We start from the raw sequence: 12,160 nt of genomic DNA on the forward strand, positions 1-12,160 counted from the left end.
ATTTTGTAAGTCGATCAACAATCACCCAAATAGCATTTTTCTTACTTGTCAGGAATAGTGATAGGCTGAAGTAATCCGGTAAGAACTTGATGTTCTACCTTAACTTGTTGACAAGTTAAAAATTTAGCCACATATTCAACCACATCTCTTTTCATTCCTAGCCACCAATAAGATTCTCGTAGATCACGATACATTTTCGTTCTTCTAGTATCTAAGGCAAAAGGACTATCATGAGCTTCACGAAGTATCAACTCTTTCAATTCAGAAACATCCGGAACACAGATTCGGTTATGAAATTTTAAGCAACCATATTCATCAATGCTGAAATTTTCTAACATACCATTTTGAACCATTTCTCTTTTCTTCACCAATTTGTCATCTTCTAACTGTGCTGACTTGATCCAATCAAACATCACCGGTTTGGTTTTTAATTCAGCCAATAAGCTTCCATCGTCATTGATACTGAGTTGTGCAAACATTGCTCGCAATTCAATCGTGGCTTTTCTACTTAACACATCAGCTACAACATTAGCTTTACCAAGGTAGTAATCAATAACACAATCAAAATCTTTCAGAAGCTCTATCCAACGACGCTGTCTCAAATTTAACTCCTTTTGAGAAAGAAGATACTTAAGACTCTTATGATCGGTATAAATATAACATTTCTCACCATACAAGTAGTGTCTCCAGATCTTTAGAGAAAAAACTATAGGAGCTAGCTCTCAATCATGCGTCAGATAATTGCGTTCATGTACTTTCAACTGACGAGACGTATAAGCAATCACTTTCCTGTCTTGCATCAAAACACAACCAAGACCGCTCAGGGAATCATCATTATAAACAACAAAATCATTTCCTGACTCTGGTAGAGTCAAAATCGACACTTCAATCAACACTTGTTTCAACTTCTCAAAAATTTCTTGACACTGATCATCCCAAATGAACTGAACATTCTTATGCAACAACTTTGTCATTGGCAAGGCTATCTTCGAAAATCTATTTACAAATCTTCGGTAATAACTAGCCAATCCAAGGAAGCTATGAATCTTTGACACATTCCTCGGTGCTTTCCACTGAACAATTACCTCGATCTTTTTCGGATCAACTCTAATTCTATCTGTCGAAATAACATGACCCAAGAATACAACCTCTGATAACCAGAATTTACATTTACTAAGCTTTCCGTATAACTGTTTCTCCCATAATACTTGCAAAATAATTCTGAGGTGTTACTCATGCTCAAATTTAGATTTCGAATAGACCAAAATATCATCAATGAAAACTACTACAAATTGGTCCAGATACAGTTGGAAAATATGATTCGTGAAATCCATAAATGCTGCCAGAGCATTCGTCAATCCAAAAAGGCATCATTAAAAATTCATAATGACCATATCGTGTACGAAATGTCGTTTTCGGTACATCACTTTCTTTCACCTTCAACTGATAGTAACCTGATCTCAAATCAATCTTTGAAAAGACAAAAGCTCCTTTTAGTTGATCAAATAAGTCATCAATACGGGGTAAAGGATATCGATTCTTAATCGTCACCTTATTCAATTACCGATAATCAATACAAAACCGCATCAAACCATATTTCTTTTTGACAAAAGTCACTAGAGCTCCCCAAGGAAATATACTAGGACATATAAAACCACGATCTAATAAGTCTTGCAATTGTAATTTTAATTCTTTTAACTCTGTAGGTGACATACGATATGGGGGCATTGACACCGGAGCTGTACCAGGAAACACTTCAATTGCAAATTCAACCTCCTGATCTGGTGGTAATCCCGATAATTCTTCAAGAAATACATCAGGAAATTCACAAACAGTTTAAATTTTACTGCATTGAGTTTCAACAGATTCTGAATTAATAACATAAGCTAGAAAAGCTTCACAACCCTGATGAAGAAGTTTATTAGCTCAAATTGCTGAAATAATACGAGTTGAACCACTTGTTTAAGTACCATTCACCTCAATCTTTTCACCGTTTTCACTCTAAACAACAAACTTCTTTTTGCAGCAATCCAAAGTTACCCCATTCTCCGTAAGCCAATCTATTCCCAAAATCACCAAACGGCATTATCAACAAATTAACAGGAAAAGTTATATTTTGTATCATTAATGGACATCTTTTACATACCCGATCCACTAACACAGATTGTTCTAATGGACTAGACACCATTATTGATACTCCAGACGTCTTAGATTTTAAACTTCTCGACTCAACCAATTTAGTATTAACATATGAATGTGAAGATCCTGGATTTATCAAAGCATATATAGGTTCTGAATGTAATAAAAATATAACTATTACAATATTATTAGCATCACCATCCTCACGAGTTCGTACAATATAAGCTCGAGCTGGCATTTTGGCCTCCGATTGTTGAGTAACAACATCATTTCCCTTTCTAGCACCACCTCTCAAAAATGAACCACTTTGACTCGACCCACGACCTTTAGAATAGGCATAGATCTCTGAGAAGTAACATGTGTAGCATTCTAATTTTCCAGACAATCTCTAACAAAATATTATGTAGATCCACAGCAAAAACAACCTCAAGTTAATTTCCAACATTCATTATGATGCTTTTTCCCACAATGCTCATAATTCAGAATTTCAGTATCCCGAGATGGACCTCGTACACTACCCGTAGACATAGTTGGTTCTCTATAATGATTTTTATCAGTTTTGTCTGATTTAAAATTTGATCTCCAGCTACCACGGAATTTTTTTGATCTCTTCGGTTGTGGATTTGAACTAGCAGCTCCAGGATATTTTTCAACAGTACGAGTATTCTCAGTGTTTTTATCAAAACCCAGTACTTGTTCTACCATTCTTTCCCTTTCAACTAGATTTGAAAACTCAGTGATTTTGTGTGATACCAACTGTACTCGTAACTCATCGCATAAACCATGCAAAAATCACTTGTAACTGTCAACTTTAGTCAGCACAAACTCAGTAGCATACCTATTAAGTCGCGAAAATTCTCTTTCATAATCAACCACAGACATTTCATCTTGTTTCAACATCAAAAACTCTTGTCTTCTGTCTTCGATATACAATTCACCCACATATTTCGTTTGAAATTCATTTTGGAAGAATTTCCAATTTACCTAATCTGCTGATACATGACGTGTCACTGACTGCCACCAGGTATATGCTTCTCCTTGCAGTAGAGAAACAACACATAATAAACTTTCTTGTGGATTACACTCAAGTTGCTGTAAGATTCTTTTAGTAGATTCTATCCAAATTTCAGTTGTAGAAGGATCAACTCCTTTCAAACCCAAAAATTTAGTTGCACCATATTTACGCAGTTATTTAGAGCACGACGAACAATAGGGGTAAATGTCGTGGCAAATGTAGTTCTCGCCACTCGTTGAAGAGAATTAGCAATAGCTCTAAGTAAATGTGAATCATCCATTTCCCCAATATTACCTCTTTTGACATTAGGTTGTTGAGTACTAACTGGGTTAACACTTGGTGTTGCCAATTCGGTTTCATCTAATTCATTGGAAACATCATCTCCTATATACATCTCTTGATCAACATCATCATTATAATCATTCAAAATTTTTAACTATAAAACAAAAACAAAAACCAATATATATCAACATCCAAATCCTGACTCAATTCGACTCAATTATGGCATGTACCTCTAGACTCAATTTCGAGCTCGATTTAGTTCGAGATTTGGCTAAACCTGCAAAGCTCTGATGCTAATAAATTATAACACCCCTAACTCTTATCCGTGCAAGAACAAGGTTACAGAGCATTACCAGACTTTTCAGATCAAGTACGAATAATACATATCATTTAGCATACATATTATAAATTAATCATATTGCCCCTCTTATGAGCCATCGAGGCCCAAAATATGTGTTAGAAAAAAATTCGGGACTAAACCGGGTCCTCAAAAAATTTTCCCAAAAATATCAAAATTTTTCAAAGGAATAAAGGACACACACCCATGTGTCTAGGTCATGTGGCTCACACGATCAAAAGACATGCCCGTGTCTTAGACCTTGTGGGTATTCGAAATAAGGGCACACGATCGTGTCCCAATCCGTGTCCAAATTTAGATGCTTATTGACTTGAGTCACACGGCCAAGCCACATTCCCATATGCTAGGCCGTGTGTCACACGCGGATGAAACACACATTCGTGTCTCTGCCCATGTGAAAATACCTGAGCATTCTGTTTTGATACTTTTAAGTTACAGGGGACACACGGCCAAACCACACGCCCATGTGCTAGCCGTGTGTCTCACACGGTCTAGTCACACGCTTGTGTGTCTGGCCGTGTGGACTCAGAATGAACCTTAAACATCAAGTTTACCATTCGCTGCAATATTAAACACTAAATAACTCAAAAACCATTTGTTCAACCAATTCAAAACACAATCAAATACAATTAAAACATAACAAAACAATAATCCTAAATACCTAACCTATGTACCTTCATAAGTATTACAATCATATTATTAGAACTTATTAATAGACATCATTCCAATCCAGTTTATTAACATATCTATTTCAATCCAAATTTACCTATTTCATGTTCATTTATGCACTAATTTAAAACATGCCATACCATAACTTTAACATAAAACATATACTCATATATATAACCGATCAATATTAACTTATAATCTTATTTACCATCAATCCACAAAATAGTTAACATTTAGATGCCCTAGGTACATGCAGACACAAAAAGGAATAACATCACCACATTTGAGTTTGGGATCGTTGATGGATGCTAAACCGATGATCAAACTTAAGTACCTAACCTGCGCACTGAAAACAAAACTGTACGCTGAGTATAAACTTAGTGGTATTTCTATAATTCGAATAATTAAAGGCAAGATATTATAATATATATTTAATCACACAATAACATTAGTCATTCAATTCATCAATTCATAAACACATCATTCATAACATATTCAATTCTCATCACTTACTATTTCAAATTCATACTTGCTATACAAGTAGCTTTTCACAATATGATACACAATTCATGTGTCTCATTTTCATTTCACATTCAATGTTTTCCAATACCAATCATAGTATCATTTCATTTAATTACCCCTATTAACATGACTCGGACTCCGACGGATACATGGATCCAACAAAAACATACTAGTTTGGTACCCAGTACCTCATCGGATAATTCGAAATAATAAATTGACAACCGGTGTCTTATCAGTTAAATCGAAGTAAATTGACACCTAGTGTCTCATCGACTTAAAGTCGAAGAAATTCCTGAACTCTTCCAATCCTATGACATGTCAGCTATATCTGACTCAGCCCGATACAGTTAATAGGGTTTAATGTCACATTTCAGATATAATCAATATCCAATACTGATTTTTCATATAATCACATAATTGCACATATAATTATTTCAATTCAAAAATCAATCCATTCAATCTATATATCTACCAATTCAATTCATTCAATCAATTATCAAAATATCAATTACTTACCTCAACACTTACCATATACATTAAATAAAAATTACAACAATTAATAACTAGTTTCGAATTATAGAAATACAAACCAGAAATTTCGAGCTATTCCTCGTTGACTTTATCTTTTCCCTTTTTAGTTGAAGATTCCGGCACAACGTTAGCTACTGAATTAAAACAATTAAAATTCATCAATACAATACAATTCAATTTCACATTGAATATTTCAATTTTTATTCAACATTTTCCTAAATTCCAATTTAGTCCCTAAACCGAGACTAACTTTATTTCTTCATAATTAATTCTATATTTTCATTCAATTTCCACTTTAAACCAGGTTTAACTCTTTAATTTCACTGGATTCCTTAAATTTCTAGATTTTTACAATTTAGTCCCTAATACTCAAAATTTATAATTTATTCTACAATTCAATCCTTTTTCATTTCTAGCTTAAAAGCTATCAATTTAGTCCCTAATACTCAAATTATTCAACATGAACAATATTTAAAAATTCAATAATTTCTAAAATTTCAACATAGGTTGGGTAGTATTTAATAAAGGGATTTCAAAAACATAAAAATTACAAGAAAATGGACTAAATTGACTAACCAATTGAGCTTTGAACCCTTGAAACCCTAACTTTTCTCTTTATTTCTTTCTCTTTTCTTTCCTTCTCTGTTTCGTTTCTTTCTCTCCTTCTTTTCTATTTCTATTTCTTTTACTTAATTATTTTAATATAATATAATATAATATAATATAATATAATACAATATAATATAATATAATATAATATAATATAATATAATATAATATAATATAATATAATATAATATAATATAATATAATATAATATAATATAATATAATATAATATAATATAATATACTTAACATTTAAGTTTTATTATAATATTATATTATATATGTTAACTTTAAGTTTTCTAATAAAATACACTTATGTAGCCTCATTCAATGCAATTGGAATAATTGCTTATTTAGTCCCTTCAATTATTCTTTAATTTATAATTCAACTTTAACCTTTTATGCAATTTAGTCCTTATACCTAATTACTCTTATTTCATGCAAATTCACCTAACCAAAACCTAATTAACTACACAACTAACTTTGTAAATATTTGTAATAAATACACTTTCAAAAATATTTGTAATAACCCGTGACTATCGAATTCGTTACAATGTTACATTAGCATCACATTTCATAATTCAACACATACGTACTTACATGTTTTTGCACACTTTCACTGAATATTTATATTGTTAACACAACATCATCACTATTATTAGACATATTTAACATGCCCACAACATAATACAATTCATAATAGTCATCACACATGTCTCATATCACAATATCGCATCATAATAATCCATCCATAAATATTATCATAATCACATAAATTACCAAAAATAAAACAAGAGAAATAGAAAGCTTACACTAAGAATTTAGAGTAGGGACTTAGGCTACAACTAAATTTCCAAATAACACATTGAATCATGTCAACAAGCAATTATTCCAAACACTCACCAATTATGCTTTCGCCGAAAAGTCGAAAGCTCAAACTAGTTATTCCTTGCCTTTATCTCTACTCGTAGAAGGTTTTATCGATTCCAATGCTTCAACAAAGTAAATCACGCAACAACACAATCAACATTCAGCCAAAGACTCACTTAAACCAACCAAAATGCAAGTCTAAGCTATATTCCTCATGAAATTGAAATTTCGACTAACAAACTTGAAACTCAAATATCTTCCTCTATACTTAATATTTTGGCCAAAAACTAATTTCGTTCATATAATTATTCACCTACGACCGATTCTCAACCTTTAAAATACACAAAACTACTCAATTCATGATATCGACTTTTTCGACATATTTTATAGCTATTTTTTGAAAATTCATTAAAACTCAAGAATTCTTTAACGAAACGTCAAAGTAAGTTTAGAAACCTCTTAATCATGCCAAAACTAATTGAAAAACACTTTGAAACTACGTTTTTACTCAAAATTCCGAAATCAACCATCGACGATCCAATTTTTGGCTTTTATTCGAAACATGTGATTTAATGGCTAAAAACACGGCTTTAAAGACTAAATAACATTTAAAATTATTTAGGATTTGAATCATTATCTTAGACAATGAAAAATAGAGCGTTTGATCTAAAACCCAAAAAACTCACAAGCTTGACAATGGAGAAAACAATGGTATTTTTAAGTGTTTTTCTTGGTATCTAATGGAGGTTTAAGGCTTGAATGTTGATGGAAATCATGAGAATATGATTTGGGAATCAAATTTTAAGAGTTGGGACTTTGGGAGAGTTGGGAGAATAAAGGGACGGCACAAACAATTGATGGAGAAGAATAACGTGAAAATAAAATTAAGTGGGGAAGATATAGGGTGAATTTTAAAATTTGATTAAATTGCATTATAAAAACTCAAACTTTTGACCCTTGTACAAATCAATCCACTTTTCAGAATTAAAGGTATTTAGAACACATTTTTAAAAATTGATTTAATTTTCTAAAAATCATAGTTGAAAACATCTATGGTGTACCATGTCACAAAATTCTGAACACTTTAAGGCTAAATCCTAAAATTCTATCTTGATCAATCATATCCCACTACATAAATTGTGGCATACCCAACATTAGTCTTTATAGTATAACCTGTTATGGTAGACGTCTGATTATGTCAAAATATACAACTCACTATGTTGGGATAATGATGATCTCAAGTCTGAGGATCATATACATAGCTGTTGACACTATTTTTTTGATAAAACAGGATCGACTTGGATTTTAAAAACGAAAACGAAAACGGGAGTCGCCACCGATCTTTTTTAATAAGGTGTGATCAGGCCACCTCGTAAAAATGGTTGTTTTTAATAAACAATTTAATTTTATTAAAACAACAGGTTTGGTCCACGAAATTCAGAAAACGGGTTCGGGAGTCGGTTACGTACGAGGAAGGATTAGCACCCTCGTAACGCCCAAAATTGGCACCTAGTTGATTAGTTAATGTCTTAATGTCGGAAATTAAAAACTTTGAAGAATTTTAAAAATACGATCCTTGTATTAAAATAAAACTTATAAAAATCGAGCCACTCGTTAAGACTTTTTCATTTCAGAAAGAAAAAATGTCACACCCAATGCGTTAGGGTACGATATTTTACCTCTTCAGAAATGAGTTAGTCTAAAAACTCGCATAGTAAAGTTTAAAAGGGTGTCCGATTGTTTAAGTCATATGAGAAAAATTGCAACCTAATACGTACAATTTCTTCAAAGGTTAAACATTGAATATTGTATTTATTTTTAAAAAAATCCTCGTCTCGAGAAATCAACGTATCATGTCCAATGCATTAGGACACGATGTATTGAATTCTCGATAATGTGTTTTTATTTATGTCTTTTTTTATAAAAAAGAGTAACCTCAAGTATTTAGATTCAACAAAGAAAATCGAAACCCAATACGTTAGGGCTCGATTCTCTCGAGGATCTCGAATACCGAGTGTTACTTTTATTTTGGAATTTTCCGTTTTTTGATAAATCCAAGTAAAAGTGGGTGCGAGATAATAATAATGATGACAATATAAATAAAATAATACAAGCAAAATAATAAACAATAAAAACAATCATACGGGCAAAACAACAAATAATATGAAACTAAAGTAATAAAACGAACAATAATAAACATGTAAATAAATGTGTGAACAAAAATAACAAAATCATACAATTATAAAAGATGTATAAACACATATATATACATATAAAATGATGAAACTATGAAAAACATATGCATGTACGCTTATTTAAAACTATTATCCACGGAAATACATAAGTATATGTGCACATATATGTAAATGTATATAACCATTATCAAATATATAAAGTATATATATGTATATATGTAAGTATATATATATTTTATGAAAATGAAATATAGACATGTATGTTAATTAAAACATATAAGAAAAATATAATTATGTATATACATATACGAATATAAATAAGTTATAATATATCTATATATATATATATAAGTATGTGCATATTAAAGTTTAAAAATAATGAAAATATACATATATACAAATAAATATGTTAATTTACATATATGTTTAAAAATATGTATGTATATGCCTATGCAAATTAAGATATACAAAAATATATAAGTAAGTACATATAATATATACTTATAAAAATTAAAAAATATATATGTATATAGATATGTATAAAAATATGAGTAATTATGTATATATATTAAATAAATTATATGTTAAACATGTATATATATATATAAGCACTTATATAATAATACTGATAATAATAGTAATAACAATAATAATATAGAACTTGTTAAGAAAATAAACAAAATAGCAAAAGGATAAGATTAAACATTAAACAAGATTCGGGGGATTCAAAACGCAAATGAACGAAAGGTAAGGGACCGAAAAGGGAAATATTCCCACCCTTAAAACGCGCCACCTCATAGGGGACCGAAGTGAAACAAGTGCAAAACCCATGGGGTCAAATTAGAAAACGCAAAACGAAGGGCAGAAGGGCCGAATTGAAAAAGAGTGACAAAGAGGAAGGACCCGCAGCGCAAATAACCCATTTTTCTTTAAAACGCGCCGATCCTCTGGAGCGGGTCGGGTCTCGCGCGGGTGGCCCTCCATACGGCACCGTTTTGGGCCATTGAATCTGGCACCAAACGACGTCGTTTTGCCTTAATAAGAGCTGCCATTTTCCTTTCATTTGCTGCTTGTTCTCTTTAACAAAACAAAAAAAATGCCCTACCTTTCTCCATTAGGGTTTTTGATCAAGTCTTGGGGGGGACCAAAAACCAGACCATCGTGCACCGTCACGGCGCCCCCCAAGAACGGCGACGAGGATCACGCGGGACAGGGCTTTCGGTCCCTCTCCTCTACGAGAAAAAGAGAAGAAGGAAAAGGGGTCCCTTCACCCTTTATGCCCGACTTCGGCAATGGAGAGGAGGGACTCCGACGACAAAAATACGGCGCTCAGGTGAGTACCCTTTCCCCTTTTTATTGTTCCCGAATATAGATAAAAAAAAAGCAAAATCGAAAAGAAAAAAAAACCAATCACCTTAGTTTCTGATTTTTTATTTCTTAATGTTCCTAGCAAAAACCAAAAGAAGAGAAAAGCCCTTCTTCTTTTACAGTAAATTCGACTTTTTTGAAAGGAAAAGAAAAAGTGAAAAATCCTCCTTTTGATTCCATTTCATTAGGCTCTTGTAGCTATTTACATATTTACTTTTTGCTGTTGTTTGTTTCTGCTATCTTCGCCTTTTTTTTGCTTCTGTTTTTGTCTTTTTTTTGCAGGCAAGATGAAGTCAACGAGAGGAGTCTTTTCCATTTCGGTGCAAGGCACGGCTGGCGGTGGCAGACCTCGAGCATTGTCTTGTAGAAGGTGCACATGGGCGAGAGCGGCTGCTGAGAAGCGAGGAACCCTAGGGTTCCCTGATGTTGTTTAATTTTTGGGCCTAATTGGGCCGTCTAGGGTTTTGAAAATTGGGCTTCGGGATTGGGTTAAAATTTTGTAAATGAACTTTTTTGTTTATTTTTTGGTTTATTTGGTTTGGAGGCCCGAGAAAAATTGGGCTACTACAATAGCTATCACTATGAGCAATGTTGTGACTATTACATAATAATCTTATAACCGTACCTATAGTGAGTCAATCCAGTATGTTGTTCTTCAACACATACTCATGTATCGATTTTGACATCCATATGTCAATGACAACATTTTGTCATCAATCAATTGCACATTAGTTTCAATGTATTTTCATTGTCCAAGCCCACAATAATACTTAACTAAGGACCTTTTTGAGAATAATCATATTGTGCTCAGGACTTTATTATTAACCAATTTATTTATATACATAAAAAAAACTGAAATAACAATGACAATGCCTTATATTAACAAACAAGGTAAAACGAGTACGTGATTATATTCATCTCTAAAGTAATCACTGAAAGAGAAGTTTTGACTGCTAGACAAAAACGTAGGGTCGAAACAGGGACGTTTCCTAATAGACATTCTAACTAACTAGACTAGAGAGACACTATTGGACTTAAAAATTTCGTTGGGGAATTTTATCAAATAGTGCCATATCAAGCAGTGAAGTCTTTATCTCTTCATTTAAAATTGTTTTTCCCAAGAAAATTTCTTCATTAAGATCAAGTTTAAGAAAAGAAACATAAAGCAAAGAAGTTATGCTATCCGATAATTCACTATACAACTTCTAGAAGAACTTAATTACCTTAGCCTGGAGATCCTTATCTTCAAACAACCAATCATCAATATCATTCTTTAAGGCTAAGATCATGTTGTGCTTCTTTCTCTGAATCGTACGGGAATGAAAGAACTTAGTATTTTAATCCCCAAAATGCAACCAGTCACATCTCGCTTTCTGCTTCCAAACCAGCTCTTCATGGTGAAACACATCTTCCAAATCCTCTTGAAGCTGTAATTCTAAAAGACTTAAGTAAGCAGAATTTGATTCTTCTAAGGCCCTTTGGATACTCGCCAATTTTTGCATCAATTTCGTTTTATGGACCTCTAACGACCATAAACTAAATAATTCCAGTCTTTAATGTTGTAGGTAAAATGATACAGAGATTCAACCATGTTACTTTGACAG

The sequence above is a fragment of the Gossypium raimondii genome, chromosome 6 (assembly GCF_025698545.1).
Source record: "Gossypium raimondii isolate GPD5lz chromosome 6, ASM2569854v1, whole genome shotgun sequence".
Taxonomy (NCBI): Eukaryota; Viridiplantae; Streptophyta; class Magnoliopsida; order Malvales; family Malvaceae; genus Gossypium; species Gossypium raimondii.